The following is a 23,246-nucleotide window of genomic DNA, read 5'->3' as shown; positions in this document are numbered from 1 at the left end:
AAACTAACAAGATAAGGCAGGAAAGTCCTATTTTTGTAAAAAAAAACCTGACACTATAAGGCAGAATTGTGTCTTTGTATTAGCATAAATCTACGGTTGCAAGGGACCTGCAAGACCGTGTAGTCCAACCTTCCGATTTTAGAGAAGAGAGAACTGGGGCCATTGTGGAGCATTTCACCTTGGGATAAGCGCGAAAGACTGGTAGTGTGTGAGGTGGTCAGGAAATGACTGAGCAGGAGGGCATGGGAGTTGCGAAGAGAAGGACAGCGGGCAGGAAGCTCATGCCTGGAGTGGCTGATAGTAAGCAGGTCCGTCTGACAGGAGGAGTAGTGGGGTGCGGGGGTACCACCGGGAGATAAGCCTGGAAAAGTAAGTCGGGGTGGTTTGTGGCAGCCTTGAATGCCAGGCGAAATAGTTCGGGCTTCTTTTCAAAAGTCATGGGGAACCTTGGAAGGTTCTGTGTTGTGGGCCCTGGCTCCTCTCTCTCTCTCTCTCAGGACCTCTGCCTCGCGGTCCGAGCTGCGTGTCTGGCTGTCCCCGGGGCCCCCCTCCCGGCGGCGGGCTGCTTGGGGTGCTGTCCTCAGTTCTGAAGCGCCCTGGGCCAGCCCCCGCCCGCGGCCCCCGGCGTCTCCCCGATCGCGGCGCCCCGCGCCCCCGGGCCTGTCCCCCCCCCCCCCCCCCGGGCTCCGGCTCTCCGCAGCGCGGGGCTCCTCCCGCGGCTGCATTGCAGGCTCCGCCGGGGGGAGGGGAGGGAGGGGGAGGGGAGGGCCGGCAAGCGCCCCCTCCCCCGGCCGAGGGGCGGGGCTGCGGGGAGCCGGGGGGGGGGGCGGGGAGGGGTCCCCGGGAGGGGCCGGGAGCGAGCAGGTGGGTCCCCGCGCGGGCGGAGCCGAGGAGCCGGGGCTGGGGGAGGGGCAGGGCCGGCGGGGGGGGGGCCTCCCCCGTGGGGCTCCCGCGTGGGCCCCGCTGCGGCTCTGCCCCCCGCGGAGGCTCGGGAGCGGGCCGGGGGCGGGGTGGGGGGGTCCCGGGGCGGGCCGGGGGCGGGGTAGGGGGCCCCCCGCGGCGGGCCAGGTGGGGGGCCCCGCGGCGGGCCGGGTGGGGGGTCCCGCGGTGGGCCGGGGGCCGGGTGGGGGGTCCCGGGGCGGGGTGAGGGTCCCGCGGCGGGCCGGGTGGGGGGCCCCGGGGCGAGGTGGGGGGGTCCCACGGCGGGCCGGGGGCCCCCCGCGGCGGGCCGGGTGGGGGGTCCCGCGGCGGGCCGGGGGTGGGGTGTCCCGGGGCGGGCCGGGTGGGGGTCCCACGGCGGGCCGGGTGGGGGGTCCCGGGGCGAGGTGGGGGGTCCCGGGCCGGGTCGGGGGTCCCGGGGCGGGCGCTGCGGGCACCCTGCGGGCTCCGTGCGGGCCGCTCACTCCGGCGCCCGGCGCCCGCCTCCCGCGCGGAGCCGTGACGTCACGGCCACTCCCACCCCCGGATTGGCCGCGGGGGCCGCGGGGGCGGGGCCGCGGGCGGTGAGCTCACCGCCGGGCTCCGCCATTGGCCCGGGCGGCGCACACGGCCGCGGCGGGGAGACAACGCCGCCCCGAGCCCGAGCCCCGCGAGTGAGTGGGTCCGGCTGCGGCGCGGAGTGGAGCGGGCGCGGGGGCTCCGCGGGCCTGGGCTGGGCCGGGCCGGGCCAGGGGGAGGGGCTGCACCCTCCCGCGGCGGTGCTTCCACAGTGTGCGCGCGCGTGGGGCCGGCGTGCGTGTGTGTTTGTGTGTGAGTGCGCGCGCGGGCGGCCGAGTGTGCCTGCGTGCTCCCGACGGGCGCGGGGCCCCGGGGGGCCGGGACAGCTGGGGGGGGGCGTGTCAGCCGCCCGGGCGCGGGGGGCCGCGGGAGGCTTTGTTGTTGGTGGGGGCGGGGGGGCCCCGAGCGCGCGTGTGCCGGGGGCGTGGGGGGGGGCCTTTGTGAGGGGCGGCCGGGGGGCGGCGGGATGCCCGCGGGAGGGGGCGGGCCGGCCGAGCGAGCGCGCGTGGGCCCGCCGGCGTGAGTGCGGCCGCTTGTTGTTGTTTTGGACGCGCCGCGCGAGTGGCGGGCTTTTCTGAATGAGCCCCCCCCGCGCCGCCCCCCCACGCCGCGCTCCCCGCCCCGCCCCGCGCGGCCGCGGGGCCCCCCGCCGCCCGGCCCGGCCCGCGCGACTCCCCACGACATGAGTGGCGGCGAGGCCGGGGAAGGAGCCGGCCGAGCGCAGCGCCCGGCCAGCGCGCGCCGCCCGCGGGGTCCAGTTCGGGGGATGAGCGGAGCCCCGGAGGCCCGGCCCCGGGCTCGGCGTGGGGGCGCCCTGCGGAGCACCGCGGCCCCGGGCCCGGCCCCCCGCGCCTAGAAGGCGGGCTCGGCCCGATCCCCGCGGCGGCCGCCCGGCCCCGGCTCCCCGTGGACGCGCCGCGGAGGACCCCCCTGGAAGCGGCGCCCACAGCGCCCCTCGCCGCCGCCGCCGGAGCAAGGCTGAGATGTCACAGACCCACTCGTAACTCCCCCCACTATTGTTCGAGGTAGGTAGGACCTGCTTCTCGTCCCCACCAAGCGCGGCCTCGGCCCGGGCGCTGCGGGTCCGAAGGGGGCCCCGACCTAGCGGCGAGGGGCGTCTGAGCCCCGCACCCCGCGCCCCGCCGGAGCCTGCCCGAGTGGTCATGGCAGAACTGCCAGGCGCAGGGGGCAGAGCGCGGTCCGGGGCCCCGGGAGCCGCCGAGACAACTAGGTATTGTTCTAAGGCAGGAGTCAGACTCGGGGAAACGAGCTTGTGCTGATCTCATTTCGGGATGGATGTGGGGAGTGAAGGTGTTTAATATTCTCCAGCCGCCCTTATTTTCCGACTTCGTTTCCTAAACAAAACTTTAGTTTACTTGTGAAAATACTCCCCTGGACTTCTAAATGACAACGAATTTCCCAGCAGCAATGAATCCTGATGATTGATTCAGCTGCAAAAAGCATCACCTAAGAGCGAAGCACTGAATCTCATTTTCTCTTGCTTAACTTTTAAGGAAACAATTTTACAGAAAGCAGCCCTTTAGCAAATTAACAAAATAGTGCATTGTGTTGTTCTATGCTGTTTTTTTCCTAGCAAAATAGGTAGTTTTAAATGCCTAGCAGGCTTTTCTTTAACCTGCTGTTACAAAACTCCCCATGCATGTCTCTAACACCCACCACCACAGTGCTTCAATAGGTAAAGCATGAGAGCATGGAGAGGTCACAGATAATGAAAAGAATTTTGGCCTTGCACTTTGGGAGTGAAAGGAGGGGAATGAGGAAAAGTAGAAATTTAGGGTGAGTGGTAACCGATTTGATCTAAAATCTATGTACCAGGAATTCCTGTTTTGAATGCCTCCAAGATCCCTTCCATGGTCTCTTATTTCTTGTGATTTTTAAGGTTGCTCTCAACTTAACACCCAAATATCAAGGCTTACGTCCAGATGTTCACTTAGGGAGTTGTTATGGTAGTATTTTGTGGTGGTTGTTGTTTTGGTCACGTTGTTCCTTAGCTTCTGAAGTTATAGTACTGTCCCTACAGGCTGAACTGTGGGAATTCTTTGTCCTCATTTTATCTGAATGTTAGTGATTTCTTAAACAAGGAAAAAGGGGGGGGGGGTTTAGGGGGGATTCAAGCATTGTCAGATTTTGCAGAGAAGTACCAAAAGGATCATCTTGAGATTCTTTCCAACTGCCTACAGTTCTTCAGTTGTTGCAATGGTAATAGGTTTTCTGAAAATCTTTTGTTCACCCCAAATAATTATTTCTCTGCAATATGCATTTTTCCCTCCTCTCTGTTCATTGTGCCCCCTGATTTGTCTTCTTACATTTAAATGGTTCTCTTTTTCTCTGGTGAGTCAATGTTATTCATTCAATATTTATGCTTCATGAATCTCTACAAAAGCAGAACTGCCCTGGAGATGCCAAGTGGCCTGTACAAAGTCTTCCTCTGACTGGCAGCTGTGGAATAAGAAATGTGTGATGGAATTAACTTTGGGGTGAATTTCTTTATATTTCAAGGTTATGCAGTAGCTTTCAATGAAATTCTGTGAAAGCTGATGGGAAAGGGAACCCTGCTGAGATGTACTGAATTACAACAAAGACTCCTGGTTAAAATTAGTCATATTTACATTTAGGAAGTTCTCACAAGTGTACTGGATGACACAGACAGGCACAATCCCTACATTGAGAGTGACACTGCAAAAACATCTGGCAGAGATAACTGTCTCCTTTACTATCAGTTTTGTTTTTTCCCCAAGTAGATTATAAACCCATTTCCCTTAATAGAGGGAAAAAACAGACCTTTTGTATTTCTCTCCTTCAAAATATCTCACACAGTGCTGGCACATAGTTGGCTCTTAATAATGACTTTTAGACTTTTGGGGGTTAAGGAGTGGCCTTTGATACTTGATATCTATCAAAAATTCTGGCAAAGTGTCCCAAAGGTGCTTGACATAAGACGTTGAAATCTTATGAAGAATAAATGGTGGCAGAGCATTTTCACAAAAGAGGTGATGCCAACACAATTTTGTTTTATTTCAATAGTATTTCAGGAAACAGAACTTGAGACAGTGCCACAGTCCAACCTTCTCAAGTTGGGGGTAGGGGATATTCTCTGGGAGCTTGAACACTTGCTCAGAAGCCAAGTGAGATAGAGGGCAGTGTTCCAAGAGTTCTTTGATTAGAGCCACTGTGTAAGAATTAAGTTCCCAAGGACTTGGGGAACATTGTTACTCATGATGTGGAAGATGATAGTGGGGGAGATGGGAGGGGGGTTCTATGATTTCATTCATTCTTCATATAAAGAATTCCTGTATGGAGATTGCCCTAGAGGGTAGATCAGCAACCACTATGTAATTTAGAGTTTCCATGAGCCAATGCCCCATGGTAGTATATATATCTGGGGAAGAACTTGAACCCATATCATCCCAACCTTAAGACCAACCCTCTAGTCACTATACTGGGAGCCTTTTTAAGAAAACTATAGTGCCACAATTTGGGGCTGTCTGCAATGGAGAATACCATCTAAATCCAGAGAAAGAGCTGTGGAGTTTGAACAAAGACCAAGGATTATTACCTTTAATTTAGAAAGAAAAACTGCTATCTTGTTGTCTGATCTTGCTATCTCTTATACTTTGTTTCTTCCTTAAGGATATGATTTCTCTCTCATCACATTCAATTTGGATCAGTGCATACCATGGAAACAATGTAAAGACTGACAAATTGCCTTCTGTGGTGGGGGGAAGTAAGATTAGGGGAAAAATTGTAAAACTCAATAAATAAAATCTTAAAAAAAGAAAAGAAAGAAAACTGTAGCCCCAGATTGGCAAGGCAAATAATCTTTCTGGTACTCAGTTTCCTCATCTATAAAAAATAATAGAACTGAGCCTTTCCATCTGTAAATCCTTTTTTTGTAAGGAAGTTTATCAGCCTCTCTGAACCATAATTTATTCTTTTGTAAAATGAACCTCTCAACAGCCAGTCAACAAGCACTCTAAACCTTTGCCATTTGCCAGGATCTATCCTAAGCCCTGAGGATACAAAGAAAGGCAAAAGGCATACTCCTTGTCCTCCTTCAAGGAGCCTGAGTTTTAATGGAGGAGACAATTTGTAAATAAGTAGAAACATAAAAGATATGGGCAGCATAGTTAGAAGACAGTCTGAGAAAAGAAGGTATTAGTAACTGAGAGGACTTAGAAAGGACTCCAGCAGATAGGTGGGATTTCTTCCCCCAATTTTTTGACATTTAAAGTTTTGAGTTTCAAATTCTATTACTCCCTCCCTGAGATGGTAAGCAATCAGATATAGTTTATACATGTGAAAATATGTAAAATATTTCCATATTGGTCGTTTTCTACAAGAAGACTTGAATTTCTTTAAAAACAAAAATGAAAAATAGCATGCTTCAGTCTGTATTCAAACAATATCATTTCTTTCTCTGGAAGTGAATAGTATGCTTCATCATTAGTCCTTTGGAATTGTCTTAGATTGTTGTAATGCTGAGAGGAGTTAAGTCTGTCATAGTTGATCGACACACAGTGTTGCTGTTACTGTGTACAATGTTCTCCTGGTTCCGGTCACTTCACTTTTCATCAATTCATGTAAGTCTTTCCAAGTTTTTCTGAAATCATCTTACTTGTCATTTCTTATAGCACAATAATATTTCATTGCAATCATATACCACAGCTTGCTTAACTATTCCCCAATTTTTAGGAAGGAGGTAGGATTTGAAGTGAGTCTGAAAGCAAGTCTGGAGTTGTTTGAGGACCTGCAAGTAGGTCATTACAGCTGGATGATTGAAAGAGTGGAAGGGGGGAAGGGGGGGGTAAAGTGTAAGTCTAGAAAAATAGGAAGAGATAATATTATCAAGAACTTTAAATGTCAAACCAAAGAGTTTATATTTTATCTTGGAAGTAACAAGGAGATACAGAAACTCACTGGGGTAGGGTGGGGACATAATTAGGCCTATCAGCTTGGCAGCTTAGGAGAGAAGGCTGAGCCCAGTTAGAACACTGTTGCAATCCCAGGCAAAGAGGAGATGAACTAAGGTTGTAGATGTGTGAGGGGAGAAAAGACATGAACGAAAAAATGTTGAGAATATCAAAATAACAAGATTTGACAGAAGATTGAATTTTGTGAGGAGCTAAAAGTAAGGAATTAAGTAGAACACATGTAAGCCCAGGACATTGGGAAGATGGAGGTGTTCTCAACAAAAATAGGGAAATTCAGAAGAGGGTAGGGTTTGAGAGGAAGAAAAGTTTCATTTGAAATGTAAGTTTAATCACTTGTACAAAAATTCCTAGCAGCCCTGTTTATGGTGGCAAAGAGTTGTAAATTAAGTGAATGTCCTTCAACTGGGGAATGGCTTAGTAAACTGTGGTATATGTATGTCATGGAACACTATTGTTCTATTAGAAACCAGGAGGGGGGGGGGGAATTCAGGGAAGCCTGAAGGAATTTGCATGAACTGATGCTGAGCGAGATGAGCAGAACCAGAAAAAATCATGCACCCTAACAGCAATATGGGGGTGATGATCAATCTTGATGGACTCACTCATCCCATCAGTGAAACAACCAGGGACAATTTGGTGCTGTCTGCAATGGAGAATACCATCTGTATCCAAAGAAAGAATTATGGACTTTGAACAAAGACTATTACCTTCAAATTGGGGGGGGGGGGGGAGTTACATTATTATGTAATTTTACTATCTCATGCTTTATTTTTCTTCCTTAAGGATATGCTTTCTCTGTCATCACATTCAGCTGAGATCAATGTATAACATAGAACCCATGTAAAGGCTAACAGAATCTGCCTTCTTTGGTGGGAGGGAAGCAAGAATGGGGGAAAATTGTAAAACTCAAAATAAAAAAAATTTTTCTTAAAAAAAAAGAAATATGTTAAATTTAAGATATCTATTAAATATTCAATGTAAAATGCCCAAAAGACATTTGATGATGTGTATGTAGCACAGGAGAAACTAGAGCTGGATAGCTAGATCTGGAAATCAACAGTTACAAAGATGATAATTCAATCTATAGAAAACGATGAAGTTACCAAGTAAAATAGAAGAGCTGGAGGGTTTACTCACAGTTAACATGTTTGAAGAACCTGCAAAGGAAAATGGAAGTAATAAGTCAACAGATAATAGAATCAGAAGTGAATCATGCCACAAAGACATAAAGAGGAAACAGCATCCAGGAGGTGGTCAACAATGCAGGAGGTCTGGGGGCAGCTAGGTGGCTCAGTGGATAGAGCACCGACCCTGGAGTCAGACCTAAGTACAAATTTGGCCTCAGATACTTAATAATTACCTAGCTGTGTGTGACCTTGGTCAAGTCACTTAACCCCTCATTGCCTTGAAAAAATGCAGGAAGTTTGAGGATTGAGATAAGGTCATATTAGATTTGGTATTTTAAAAAATCTAAGTTTTCAGAAAAACCTGGAAAGACCTGGATGAATTGATGCTGAGTGAAGTAAGCAGACCAGGAGAATACTGTACACATTAAAACTAACATTGTGTGATGACCAGCTATGACAGATTTAGCTCCTCTCAGCTGTTTAGTGATCAAAGAGTATGCCATCCACATCCAGAGAAAAAACTATGGAGTTTGAAAGCAGACCAAAACATACTATTTTTACTTTTTACAATTTTATTTTTTCTTACTGATGGTTTTTCCTTTTGTTCTGATTCTTCTTTCACAACATAACTAATATGGAAATGTGCTAAATGTGATTGTATCAGATTACTCATTGTCATAGGAAGGGGGGAAGAAGGGAGTTAGGTAGAAAAATGTGGAACTCAAAATCTTGCAAAAATGAATATGAACACTATATTTAAATGTAATTGCAAAAAAATAAAGTAAAAAATGTAGAAAAAATAGAAAACCTTTGTAACTCTGGATAGGAAAGTTTTAGTTGAATAATAAAGTTGGAAGTCAGACTGCAGAGGTTTTGGAAAAGAGTAGGAGAAGAGTTAGAAATTTCCAGTTAGACAGTTTCCTCAAGGAATTTAGCCATGAAGAGAATGTCATACGATAAGTTTCAGGAGTGATAGGATCAAAAGAGGATTTTTAAGGGTACAGATGTGGGAACATTTATGGGCAGTAGGAAAGGAGCCAATAATTATGGGGAAATTGGAGATAATCGAGTGGGGATGATAATTGGGGCAATCAACTGGAGAAGAAAGGAGGGGATAGGATCAAGGATGTGTATAGAAGGGTTTGCCTTGGCAAGAAGTCTACCCCTTCATGGGATCCAGGAATGAAGGAGGAAATGTCTAAATGATGTGGGAAGAGAGGCAGCTCTATGGAATGGCCTCACCATAGATATATCTGGATTTCACCATGTCGCATTAGAGAACTTTACATGAAGCTGCAAGAAAGGTTTTTAAATGCATATTTGATCCATTAAACCAGTAGCATGTCTTCGAAACTCCCTCCACCTCTTAAATGTGACCAAAGCTGAACCTTTGGAGAAGGAGGTGGCAGAACTTGTCACTCTTCAGCTCTTTTCATCAGCTATTGTAGTGAATCATGCCAAATTCCCAGAGCTACCTACTTTGAGGAAAATCTGATTCAAGCTTAGGATAAAAATTTAACTTCAGATAATAAAGAATTCATGTAAAATTCTTTATTATCTGAAGTTAAACTTTTTTTTTCTCCTGAAATAATCAGTTCCCTTCTCTCTGACCAGGATCAATAGCCTTGATAGTTTTCTCTATCAGGAAGCCATGCTCATTGGTTTGAAGTATGGAAAGCTACCAGTATATTCTCCATTTTATTTCAAAAGATTGTCTATAAATCAGTTGTTTGAAACTCAAACTTTTTTTTTTTAGGTTTTTGCAAGGCAAATGGGGTTAAGTGGCTTGCCCAAGGCCACACAGCTAGGTAATTATTAAGTGTCTGAGACTGGATTGAACCCAGGTACTCCTGACTCCAGGGCCGGTGCTTTTTCCACTACGCCACCTAGCAGCCCCTATTTTCTTTTTTTTTTTTTTGAATGTTATTTTCTTTTAATTTTTCAGCTACATACAAAGATAGTTTCCAACATTGATCTTTTTGGAAGCTTTTGTGTTCCATGTTTTTCTTTTTTTATTATTATTTTTTTTTTTTGCAAGGCAATAGGGTTGAGTGACTTGCTAAGTAATTCTTAAATGTCTGAGAACAGATTTTACCTCAGGTCCTCCTGACTCCTGGGTCAGTGCTCTATCCACTGTACCACCCAGCTGTCCTGAGTTTCATACTTTTCTATCTCTCTCCCTTCCCATGACAGGGAGTAATCTGATATAGGTTATACATTAACAATCTCAAATTTATTTTCCAAAAAAACCCAATTATTATTATTGGTGTATACACTGCTGAGCTAGCCCACAGAAATCAGTTTAACCACAGAAAAATATTGTATCTCCTCAACAAAAAGTAGTAGCAAAAACCACAATGCTGGTAATTAAGAAAGCAAAAATAAAAAATAATTTTTTTCTTTTCCTTTTTTTAAAGGAATAGTAAAAAAAAGTTTATTTAAGCATTGTTGTGGTTAGCAGAAGCTAAGGGAAAGAAAGAGTACAGGCAATTGAGGTAGTTGGAAGTCAATGATCCACTAAGAGAAGTAGGCAGCAGCAGCAGTGGGGGAATAAATAACATAAAGAGAGTGGGGATCACACTCCCCCAGAGCAGGCTGGCTTCCCAAAGGAGGAGAGCCATCAGGGGTATAAGCAATAAGGAAGGTATAGGGGGCAGGAGAGTTTATTTGGAGAATGACACTCCCCAACAGTGGACTAGTTTCCCAAAGGAAGACAAGCCAAAACAGTTTATTGCTAATACTGATGTTTTAGGAAAAGACCACTTTAACTAGAGGAGGAAAAGAAAAATAGATGGAGGCTGCTATGGAGATTTTTTACTTAGAGACAGTTGCAAAAACCTTTTGAGATTGATGGTCTTTTATCATGTCTAATTTAATTTCAGAACTAAAAAATCACAGGATTTAAAGCTGAAAAATTATACATTATAGATTGTCTAGTTCAATTCCTTCACTTTCCAGATAGGGAAATGAAGGGCTGCAGAGGTTAAATAAAATAGCTTGCCTGTGTTAATAGATAATAGCAGTCAGTTCACATAGCTGGATCTAAGTTGTGTCAAGATTTTCTTGTTTTCCAGCCTACAATTTTTGGAGAGAGATAAAAGGCTCTTTGCTAGATCATCTTACTGTAGATGGGAGATCTTCAACAAAGGAATCAATGAATAAATAAATTTGGGCCACTGGTGCTTCCACGGGTCTGGAGTCCTCCTGAGCTCTTTCAAAGTTTTAAGCTTCAGGTATTTCATATTTCGGGAGGTACTTCCAGATTTGGGAGGAGGATGGGAGGTTGGAGACAGCTCATTCCACCATGATTGGGTCATGCTACTCCTAAGGAGACTCAGAATACCAAAAGTATTTTCTAAAATTCCAAGTGGTAAGAGAGATATGGCTATTGTTAGCTTAAGTGATAGCTCTTAATCCACCTTCGGAGAAATGTGATTCTTAACTGAGTAAAGTTATTGTGGTATATATTATTTTTTCAATTACATACAAGTCTATTATGTACTAGGTAGGATGTAATGAAAGTCCATTGAGAATCATGTAATTTAATTATTAATATTAACATGTATTAATACACTATGTTTATTTTCAGATTCCATAAAGTTTAGACTAGTCATAATTTGGAAAGAACTTCTCTTCTTTTATTCCCTGAATTCTGACTCTAAAGAGAAAACAATTTCATACCATCCTGAAGGAATTTCAGTGTTGAAAATTCAGTTTCCAAAACAAAAATGACCAGGCACAAGGTCTTAAAGGAAATATCATTGGACTTTCTAGGCTGTGACTCTGACACAGGTTAGCAAAACATTGGGAGCTTCTCTGTAGATGGTGGCCCTACAATTAATTCCAAGATCGTAATGCTGCCACCAAACGACTCTCTAAATAATAGATTAGGATGAAGCATATTGAAGATGTTCTCATCAAGGGCCTGCAGTCCAAGCCCAGGCTTTGTCAGTCAGAGCCTCCATGAAAGCCACTAGGATCCCAGGGTAAAGAGCATCTGTTATGAATAGCAATTATAGCAGGGATAGCAACCAGGATTATTTTTGCCTTTGCTTCTAAGATAACATCGAATATTTTGTTAAAAGAAAATTTTTTTTTTGTTTCTGATAGTCTTCATCCCTTGTGTCCCCTGTGCTAAAATAACATAGCTATCCTTCCCATGCCAGAGTTTTAAGTGAAAAATGCTATAACAATTGGCACCATGGAAGATTATTATAAATCAGATGATTCCACATATAGCAAATGGAAGTGTGGAGGTAATCATCAAATGACCATAGTAGAGTCTCAAATGACATGACATCCTTTTTATCTTCCCTAGGATGCCTGGAATAGTCCAATGCCTCTAACTTTCCAATTCCAACATAGCCTTCTTCTCTTCCTCTTACAGTAGCCTATGATTTATCTGTTCCTTTCTTTCATTTTTAAACTCTGTTTGGGATCCAAGGTTTTCAAGAGTGGTTTAGGTTATTTTGTAAATGGAGTAGACCAGGGGCATTTGTGTGAAATTAATGAACATTTTCATATCTTTTTTGTGAATCTAGTTCTTTTCTCTTTAATCACATTCTCATCTTTATCCTATCACAATATATTTGTTCCCCAAAATGAACAAGAATAATATGAAAAAATGAACAATGAAAGTGACAACAGGCAGAAAACCCATTTCACGTTTGCTCTAAAAGGACTCAAAAAAGGAACAACAAAAAGAGGGCAATGTAAATATCCTCCATCTGAGCCTCACTATATTATTTTAATAATACTTCATAATCCTTAATATATTCAATATAAATTACTGGTAATAAACCAGTATAAATTTTTTAATGATTCTGCTTCCTAATATTGAGGAAAACCTAACATATGTCTTGGCCCAGTTGTTTGCCAGTCAGTGAAGGGGCCAAGATGTAGTCCAAACTGAAGTAGGAAAATAAAGTCTTCCAGAAAAACTCAGATAGAAAAAGGGGGGTTACTAAACCTTGTATAAGGATCTCTATGGGCGGACTAATGACTCTGAAAAATCACATATCAATTTTTTTTATTTTCTTAAATAATTCACATGTACATTTTAATTTGATTTGGGCTACACTGGGAGTATTGTGGGCCTCATGTTGCCAGGAGGCAACATGACCATCTGGTCTAGATGATCTATCTGATTTGTAGATGACAATGTATTGATTATATCAAGTTTCAGGTCCTTGTAGAAATGAGATCCATAATCCTCAAAAGAATTCATCCTAATTAGCTACACAGGAAAACAACAGATCAGGGAAGAGTGCTTATTGTCTAAATTATTCTATGAATCTGAATAGACAACACATTTTGAATAGTTACTTCAAATAGACAATAAGCTAGGACAAAAATTGAAGAGAATGGGAAGTATGAGCTAGAGTTCTTTTAGAAAATTGAGCATATATTTGAGTAAAATTTGTGTGTGTGTGTGTGTGTGTGTGTGTGTGTGTGTATGTGTGTATATATATATAAATGTATTTTGTATGTTATGTGAATCCTTGTGCTTCTCTCAAATGTAAGCTCCTTGAGGAAAAGGCATGTTCCACGTTTGTCTTTGTATCTCCCAAGACCAAACACAAGGCCTACCACATATCTGGAGATTTTAGCAAACTGTATGGTGGGAAAAAAATTAAAATTCATCATGGTTCAGGGCAAAGTAGGAGCTGCCCAGTGACTATATCTAGAGACTGTGTTTGGAATACATGACAACTGGTTAAAAGATTTCTAATAAATCAAAAGAATTGGGACATAACCTAGGAAAAACAACCTGGAAAAAACTGGCAGGGAGGGTAAAGGGATGAGCACTATCTTCAAATATTCAAAGAACTATCTTGTAGAGAAGGAATTGGGCTTGTTCTGGTTAGCCACAAAGGGCAGAAGTAGGAGCAGTGGATAGAATCTGTAGAGACATTTATGGGGGGGGGGGGATTTTCCCAATAGCATTGTCCAAAAGTAGGCAGGACTGCTTCAGGAGGTAATATTCAAGCAAGAGTTAGATGATGACTTCATAGAGATGTTGTAGGGTGTTCCTGTTCAGAGACAGACAGAGAGACATATAAACATACAGTAGATTAGAGTAGCTCTGAGTCCTTTCTCAACCCTAAAATGGTAGAAGAAGCAAATTACTTGATTGGATGGATCCATAATCTCAGCAAAAGATATATTTTTTGATAAAAGTAACATCCTCCATGTCATTCCATCCTTAAACTCTTATCATGCCCTGCCATAAATTCTTCCTAAACTGTCCTCCCAATATGCCAGTGGCTTACTTCTGGTGTTTCTTAAATATCTTTAAGGTACCAATCTAACCCCTAGATTGTCTGTCTTTCCCCCATATGTCTGATCCATCTCCTTCTCCAGTCCTAAATGTCCACCATGCTATCTTTTACTCCACTTCTCACATGGGAAATATGCTGTAGTTTACTAAGAGCCACCATGGAATTTTCCATTGTCCTTTGGGGCATCTGAATGTTTTGGTTTAAATTGAAATCATAACTATAGCTGCCTTCTTCAATTAACAGTTATAAAATCACTCTGTCCACATGATATGCTATCCTACCACTTCTAAGCTTTTCGTAGTCTCTTGTTGTGTAACTATAAGGTAGTGAGACATTTTTTTTTGAACAAATATACCAGAATTGGTTCTGATGAATCAAAACCTTTATATCCAAATGAGAACACAATCACCTTTGGATGCTTTGCCTCTGTTTCAAAGGTGTTGTCTTGGCTTAAAAAAAAACCAAACATTTTTAGAAGTTCTCATTTGCAACTGATTCAGAGAGCCATAAGCATAGTCTTGAACAAACTTAATAGTGAAAACTCTTTATCCTTTAATAATGGCTTTAATTTGTTGGAAACATTCCAAAATCATTTGTAGGCAAGAATAGTGAATAAATTAGAGGTTCAAATTTGGAAACATCATTTGGTCAAAAATAAATTGATTCTAAAGTAAGGGAATTCGCTTTTTGACCTCTCAAACTAGCTCTGGTAGTTCTTTCAAAAGAAAACTTCATAAAATGCATTGAGAAGTGGCAATGGCATTAGAGTAAATTTATCCCTCCAAGGAGAATGCTTTAAAGGACAAATACTTGGAGGTGGGGGGGGAGAGCAGAATCAAGATGGCAGTCAAGTGAAAATTTTTATTAAACTATTCCAACACACCCCTCTACTAAACTTTTAAAAGTATGTCAAACTGAATTCTGTGAGAAACAACAAAAAAATAATGGTGAATCATTTTTCTATCCCAGGGCAATTTTGGACAGAAAGAGAGGTCTGCAGACAGACAGGGTGGGGGCTGACCAGAAGCCCAGCAAGGCAGAAATGGAATTGCTGTAGGCTTTGGAGGTGGAGGCAGTAGCAAGAACACCAAGATCATTCAGTATCTAGGACCTAAGGATGGTAAGGAGACTGAAAAATCAGAAAGCAATTCCAGGGGATCCCTGTGCTATTTGGCAAATCCATCACCCATTACTCACTTCTGAGTTATAGATCTAGAGCAGAGAGGAACAGTTACAAGAGAACCAGGATTCTACCAGGGTAAGGACTAGTAACCAGAACTCACCCAGCATCATGGAAGCATTGAAAATTTGCAAGCCCTTAGAACTACTGAAAGCAGGACATCCCCCACCACCTCCCAGAAGTGTTGTGTTCAGAGATCTAGTTGTATGACTGACTCTTCATTATCCCATTTTTGAGTTTCCTTGGCAAAGATACTGAAATGGTTTGCCATTTTCTTCTCATTATACAGATGAGAATGATAGTCAAGGACTAAGTGACTTGCCCAGGGTCACACAACTAGTGTTTAAGGCAAGATTTAAACTCTTAAGCCTTCTTGACATCAGGGTTGTCACTCTTATGTTCTGTGTCACCTAACTGCTTCTACCTCATAAGTGAGCAGATTCCAACTGTAACATAAAGTCCAAAGGCAATAAATATGCTGGGAAAATGAGCAAACAACATTAACAAAAAGAATCTGACTATAAAAAAGCTACTCTGGTGAAAGAAAAGCTCAAGACATAAACTCAGAAGACTATGACTTGAAAACATCTATAAGCAAAGCCTCAAAGGAAAATGTAGTTTGCTTATAAGACTAACAAGAATTCCTAGAAGAGCTAAAGAAAAATGCTTTTTTAAAGAGCAAAAATAAATTATTTTTAAAGTCAAATAAGAGTTGTAGAGGAAAAATGGGTAAAGGTGAAAAATATAATAAGATTATGAAAAGTGAAGTGATAGCTTAATTTTTAAAAGTCTGAAGAAAATAATTTCTTAAAAATCATAACTAGGGGTAGCTAGGTGGTGCAGTGGATAAAGCACCAGCCCTGGAGTCAGGAATACCTGGGTTCAAATCCGGTCTCAGACACTTAATAATTACCTAGCTGTGTGGCCTTGGGCAAGCCACTTAACCCCATTTGCCTTGCAAAAACCTAAAAAAAAAAATCATAACTGGTTAGAGGATAAAAAAAGGGTAACAAAACCTCACTAAAGAAAATAAGCTTAAAAATTAGAATTGGTCAGGTAGAAGGTAATATACTATGAGACATCAAGAAACAATAAAAACAGGGAAAGGAGGAAGAGAGGACAAATCTGGAACTGTAAATGAAGAAGGTTAAAAATTTCCTTAATCTGTCTTCAGGGAAGAAAAAATAACATGTTCACCAAAAACAAATAAAAAACCAAAACAATAAAACAAATTCAAGACTGAAAAATTGAAGAAAATTTTTTAAAAACTTACTTGGAAGATAGATTTAAGGAGAGATAATTTAAGACTTACTGGACCACCAATGATTTTTTTTGAAAAGCCTAGATATTATATTTCAAGAAATTAATAAGGAAAACTGTCCTGATGTCATAGAACTAGAGGGCAAAGTAGAAACTGAAAGAATCCACTAATCAATTCTTAAAAGAGATCCCAAAATGAAAACTGGCAGGAATACTATAGCCAAATTCCAGAGCTCCTAGTTCAAGGAGCAAATATTGCAAGCATATCAAGTATAATAATAATTCATATACCATAGAGCCACAGTAGAGATAAAATTTAGCATCTATTACCATAAAAGATCAGAGGGTTTGAATATGAAAGGCATAGGAGTAAAAAAATAGAAATTTAATTAAATAGAGGACTTTAAATCATTTCTGATTAAAAAAAAACCAGAGCTGAATAGAAATTCTGACATTCAAACACAAGACTCAAAAGATGAGTAAAAAGGTAAACAAAAGGGAGAAATCATAAGAGAATTAGGTTATGGGAAGATATACTTGTAACCCCCAAGAACTTTATGGTCATTAGTGAAGTTAGGAGTCTGCTTAAACAGACAACAAAAATGTGAGTCTATTATGTGGGATGATTTCAAAAGAAAAACAGAGGTACTGGGAGAAGGTGAAGGTAGAAGAAAAATGGGAGAAATTATCTCATATAAAAGACTCGTGACATTTTTATAATGAAAGGGAAACTCTTGAATCCCACTCTCATTTGAACTAATTCAAAGAGGGAATTATGTCTCTATCTATGTATATGTTTACAAACACACAGAGTTGGATATAGAAATTCATCTTAATAGGAAATTAGGAGCAGAAGAGGAAGGAGCTGAAAAGAGGGAAGGTAATAAAGGGAAACAATGGTCAGAAACAAAATGAACTTTTAAGGAGGAGACCATAAAAAAAGGAGGATAAATAGAAAAAATAGAGTGGAGGAACATACATTATTAGTAATCAAAAATGTGATTGGGATGAATAACTCATAAAATGGAATGGAATAACAAAATGGATTACAAACCAGATCCAACAATAAGAAATACTCAAAACAGAAAGACATACAGAATTAAATTAAGGGACTGGAGGGAGAATAAACTATTTTATTTCAGCTGAATTTAAAAAAAAGAGGTATAGCAATTATGATCTCAGACAAAGCAGAAAAAAGAAATTCATTTATGTGAGTTGTATTATTTTTAAATAGGACCTTATAGATCAGTGCCTCCAATGTTATTTTACAGCTAATGTGTTCCTGGAAATTAAGTGATCAGCTCAAATCACATAGTTAATTTGTGGCAGAGTTGAGAATAAGATACCTGAATTTTAGTTTAGTGATTTTTCCATAGAAATTCTTATTTATTTGTTAAACCACCTCTTTACTTCATAGTCACACTCCAGGCAAAAGGAAATGTACAAATCTGCATCATCAACTAATTTATTTACTTGATTTTGGGGGGGGGGGGAATGATTCTCACAACTGTGTTATTGCTTTGTGTTTAAGAAGGAAAAATTGACTTTTATCAGTTTACAAGTTGCTAGGGAATTAATCAACTATCATCCTGAAACTATAATTTAAACTCCAACCATCCCAGTCCAGTTTGGATGAAAATAGCCATAGGGCTTTGTGTCTAAATCTGACTTTCCCCAAGATGGATACAGTTGTCCAGAGGCATTCTCAAGATCATAGCCATTCCTGTCATCAGGAGAATACTGTGGTAGAATGGGGCAAAGGGATTTTGACATAGGAAATAGAACTCCATGATTATAACAAGAAATGTGGATGAAAAATCTAGACAGTCCTATTTTTATTAAATGTTAGCATGACTGAATATGGTAAATTCCTCAAAGTAATCTCAATTTTCCCACTTCAGCTAGTCCTGCATTATATATGTTGAGAATTTTGCTGCCAATTCAAATATTTCCTTATCTTATGCCCTAGTCTGAATGAGATGTAGCCCTTAATAAATTCTAGGGCATAAAAGCAACTGCTAACAACAACAACAACAACTAAGAATGGAAATAAATATACAAATAAAAGATGGACATGAATGCTTTGTCCTGTATAACTTTGTTTCTCCTTTCCCACTTGTCTCCCAGATCCTTCTTGGTCTTGGTATTTTTCCATTCTTCTACAGAAGACACTATTTTCTTTTCTTTAGATAAATTGTTCTTTTATTTTACTATATAAGATCAGTACGTATTAATATTCCCAATTCAATAAATGTTTATTAAGCATCTAGGTACTATGCAAGACAATGTACTAGACACTGACAAAACTTCTAAGAAGTGAATATTTCATTAATATTCTAATTTGGCTTTCCAAAAAAGAATTAAATCCTTTCACATGTAAATCAAAGACCTCATTACCCTACAGAATGTCTGTTAATGTTTATGATAACTGTCTTCATGTTTTCCAGATGTTCTAGTACTTGCCTGTTGATAGCAGCAGTCTTTCCAATGTTTTATTGCTTCTCCCTTACTGGGATTTTTTTTGGGGGGGGGCAGTCTTCATTCCCCTTTTGTGAATCATGTTATTCAAACCCTCATCGTCACTTTACTCTTTCTAATATAAACTTTATCTATACATTTTTAAAAGATCTTATTTTAATACCTTATTAGATATGTGTGTGTGTTCTCTTTAACACCAATTATAGTCATCTTTTTAAAATTATTCTGTTCTTTAGAAGTTATGTGGTATAATGACTCTAGGGTGAACCTCAAAGTCAAGAAGACCTTGGTTCAAGTCCTGAAACATTCTGTGTGACCCTAGGCAGTTTATTTAACCACAGCCAACTCTCTAAGACCAATGAAATTACATAACAGTTTTAAGGAGCATTGGTATGGGGTGGGGGGATGTGTGTCTGTTTTTTCCCAGAATTCCCTAATCTGATGGAATTCTAGCTCCAAACATCACCCTGCCAAATCATAGGATTCTTCAGAATGTTCTATTCAAGTTACATATTGTAGGTTCTCATTTCAATTCCCTCAAGATTACCTTTCTGGAAATTCAATCCCTGTTAAAAGTGTGAAATCTGTTATAATAGTTTAACAGCCCTCCACCACTTTCCTTGAAGTATTTCCTATTTCCTTTGCAATGAGGCATCCAAGATGCTAAATCTATGATAAATCTAACAAAGACTGGACACAAGTGTATAAATCAAAAAAGGAGTTTGGGGGGAAGCACACATTTCTGCTATAGAAGTTGTAAGGGTTTTGTCACAAAGAGTCAAGGAGTTTAAAAAGTAGATTATGACAAGTTTTCTCTAGTTAAATTTAGCAATTGCTTTGGAAAGATCAGAGTGGTACAGCTTGTTCCTTAGCTCAGCCTGGCCCTTGCCCTTGGCCCCATGCTCAGACATCCTGAAGGTCTTCAAGGAGAGAAGCAGTGGCCGATTTCTAATTGGCTTAATGTGTTCTCCAGCAGCTCCATCTGTTCCAGGAGGGAATTGTGACTTTACCAGGTTTTGTCTCTGAACTTCCTAAAAATGTCAAGAAATGTCCTGAGCAGCAATTACAGTTGCTAACAGAAATAGTTTGAACCATGCCATTTTTTGCTGCATCAGCTCTTCCTGCCAGTGTAGCCAAGGGCTGTAAATGGAATGAGAGATGGCCCCTCATTCCCAATCCAAATAGCAACAGGAGGGCACATATGCACTTGAGCTACAAATAAACGTGTTTTAAAATAGCAGATGGTATTTGACGATCACTCATTCCCTCATTCATTTACCTGCCAAGGCCAAGATTTTCCTCATTCTCTGGCAATAAAGACATTGCTAAGATATGAATTAGATCAGTTTAGGTCATTTGTGATGGCTTGAGCTATTTGATAGGAGGCAGGGGTCCATGCCTTGGCAAATAAAACAAAGCAACTAATTTTGAATATCCAGTTCTCTATGCATTTTTACTGTTGCTGATCCCATGAACAGTTCTAGCAGCATATTTTTTCAAAAGCATTTATAAAACAAAACACAACTGAATGAGGTGTTAAACATTTTTGTAACTAATAATAAATAATCCTTTAATAAAGATGTAGAGTCTGTCATGTATATTCCAAATAAGCAGCAGGATGGGGGCGGGGGGAAGACTTTAGAAAAATGTTGTGAATTAGTATTTTTCATGTAATGTTTGTTGGATGAAAAAAGTCTCATTACATTAGTGTGAAATTCAAATTCATGTCTGTGGAGAAATAAAATTTTCCTCAGAGCTTTCCTGCCAGATTTCCACAAAGATATACTGTGGTTACAACATTTTGTACCTGCACTGATAAGAAATGGAACACAGCCAGGAAAACCCTTGGAGCTTTTTCATGTGCTTCTCAAAGCTGTTCCATTGAGTTTTGATCATTCTGAATATCCTAGCTCTCCATTAAAACAGATGATCTAATTGCTTATTGTTTATAACCCACTTTAAATCCACTATAGATCACTGAAATCCCTCTCGATCATCACAGCTGCTACTAAGGTTCAATATCTTTATGAAATAAACTGATTTGTAGTAGAGAATTCTGGGATAGGATACTATCTGATATGGTCATCTGTCATACTGCTTACTGCAACCTTGAAAATTAATTAGATGCTAAGCCTTATGGGGGGGGGGTGAGTACCACCCATTGGCTAGAGGATTTCACGTGATGGTCTTATCAGGTCCCAGAGGTTCAATTATCATCTCTATGAAGACGATTCCCAGATCTATTTATTTAATTCTAACCTCTCTCATAATCTCCATTTCCATATCTATAGTATATATATTATAAAAATACTATATATATATATAATATACATACTGTACTACATATGCTATAAAAATCAAATAGTACAAATAAATTTTAAAAGAAAATACTATGCAAAACATAAAAATAAAAATATACTTCCTATAAAAATTAAAGGCAATATCATTAAAAAGGGAGAAACTTTCAGACAAGATCCTTTGTAAAAGATGAGCTGCATTATTGCTTTTTAAACATTTTGAAATGAATGTTCCATAGACATCTCAATCTCAAACATATCCAAATGTTGTTATTCAAATCAAGTGTGATTTTTCATGGCCCCATGAACCCCAACATTTCAGACCCTTCTATTCTCTAACCATCTCTCAAAGCCTAAGTTCATGTTTGTTGTTCCCATGATACTATCTATCCATCTCATCTTCTGTCATTTTCTTTTGCCTTCAATATTTCCCAACATCAAGGTCTTCTCCAATGAATCCTCTCTTCTCATTATGTGGCCAAAGTTTTTAAAATTCACTGCTCTTTCAGTGAATAGCCTGATTTCTTCCAGTTTTAAATGATTTGATCTCCTTGCCATCCAAGGGACTCTTAAAAGTCTTCTCTAGCACCACAATTCAAAAAAGCATCAATTTTGTGACTCTTAACTTACCTCATGGTCCAGCTCTCAGAGGCATAAATTGCTACTGGAAAAACCATAGCTTTGACTCTCTGGGCTGTCCAGATTTGCCATAGCTTCACTTCCAAGGAACAAGTATCTTTTAATTTCACGGTTGCAATCACTAGCTGCAGGGATCTTTGAGTCCAAGAATGTGAAATCTGACACTGCTTCCATTTCTTCTCCTATTTGCCAGGAAGTGATGGGACCAGTTGTCAAGATCCTAGGTTTTTTTTATGTTAATCTTCAAGGCAGTTTTTACATTCTCCTCTTTCACCCTCATCAAGAGGCTTCTTAATTCCTCTTCACTTTCTGCCCATCAGAGTGGTATTGTCTGCATATCTGAGATTGTTGCTATTAATTCCAGCTTCTTATCCCTCTGGCCCAGCACTTTGCATGATGTACTTTGCACATAAGTTAAATAAGGTGACAATATACAGCCTTGTCATCCTCCTTTTCAAGTCTTAAACAAGTTGTTTGTGGTCAGTTCGAGCTGCTGCTTCCTAGTCCACATACAGGTTCCTCTGGAGACACGTGAGATGAGAAAGTGAGACGAGATGGTCCAACTTGCTTCATTTGTTGTGGACTTCACAGTGTAGTCAACAAAACAGAAGTGCTCCCTTGCTTTCTCTATTATCTAACAAATATCAGCAATTTGGTCTTTATTTCCTTTGCCTCTTCAAAAACACATCCAACTCAGAACTTAATTCCCTCCAGGGCCCAAATCCTTCCTTCTGAACCTTGCCATGACTCTCCACATTACTGTTTTCCCAGTCACCCAAGCCTAAAACTTCAACATGATCTTCTACTTTTGCTAATTATCTTCAGCTTCACCTCAACCCCATTTCATATGTACCCCTTTTCCAGTACAGGCTCTCATCCCACTGCCAAGGCCCTTTGGTTGGATTGGAGCCCCTGCCTCCAGTGTCTACACTCCATTCCAGCTCCTAAACTACTCAGCTATTAGAGTGATCTTCCTTAAAGCACAAATCTGGCTGGGTCACCTGACTACTGAACTTCCAGTAGTTTCCAGGATCAATAACTCTTATTTATTTACTTATTTAGAGTCGGTACATATTCTCATAGTCTGTTGATTTCCTGAAATACAGCACAGTGAAGTGATCATGATACTGTATGAGTTGTCAAATAACAACTCTACCACCTAGACCAGGTGTGTCTAAACCCCAACCTGAGAGCTGTGTGTGACCCTCAAAGACCATTTATATGGCCTGATTAATGGTAACCAGAAAATGAAGCAATAGGGGAGTGCATGCACCAATATTACAACATCATAGACTAGCTTAACCCTTAAATAACAGGGTCCTACTTTTTCTTGTAATTCACAATGTGTGGTCCCACAAACCACCAGAGTTTTATTTTGGGTTTTTTTTTAAGATATGCATATAGGAATGAGGATCTCCATTTTAAAACATATGAGTCATCATAATTGTAACAAACAACTTTATTGTATGTAGCATCAATTGCTATTTTGTCACAGGACTTTGAGAATAGATTACAAGATTTTAGAAAATACCAGT

The 23,246-nt window shown here is 41.4% G+C and overlaps 1 protein-coding gene and 1 long non-coding RNA gene across 3 annotated transcripts in view; one reads left to right on the top strand and one right to left on the bottom strand.

Moving 5' to 3' along the window:
* The window catches only part of LOC141509216 (uncharacterized), a 122,516-nt gene extending 99,591 nt beyond the window's left edge, over positions 1-22,925 (bottom strand). Inside the window, exons 1-2 of the long non-coding RNA XR_012474611.1 lie at positions 21,703-22,925; positions 7,587-7,606 (exon numbers count right to left, since the gene is read on the bottom strand). This is a non-coding gene — a long non-coding RNA (uncharacterized LOC141509216). The remainder of the gene's footprint in view (positions 1-7,586; positions 7,607-21,702) is intronic.
* Positions 1,555-23,246, top strand: part of CAMTA1 (calmodulin binding transcription activator 1) — a 62,797-nt gene continuing 41,105 nt past the window's right edge. The window contains exon 1 of one of the 2 annotated variants that reach the window (XM_074218570.1): positions 1,555-1,592. The gene's annotated coding sequence lies outside the window, so the exon portion shown is untranslated. Of the gene's footprint in view, positions 1,593-2,331; positions 2,523-23,246 lie in introns of those variants that run through there. The other variant, XM_074218569.1, reaches the window with a different exon arrangement.

Source organism: Macrotis lagotis, chromosome 1, assembly GCF_037893015.1.
Source record: "Macrotis lagotis isolate mMagLag1 chromosome 1, bilby.v1.9.chrom.fasta, whole genome shotgun sequence".
NCBI classification, from domain to species: domain Eukaryota; kingdom Metazoa; phylum Chordata; class Mammalia; order Peramelemorphia; family Peramelidae; genus Macrotis; species Macrotis lagotis.
This window is presented reverse-complemented; position numbering and strand designations above follow the sequence as displayed.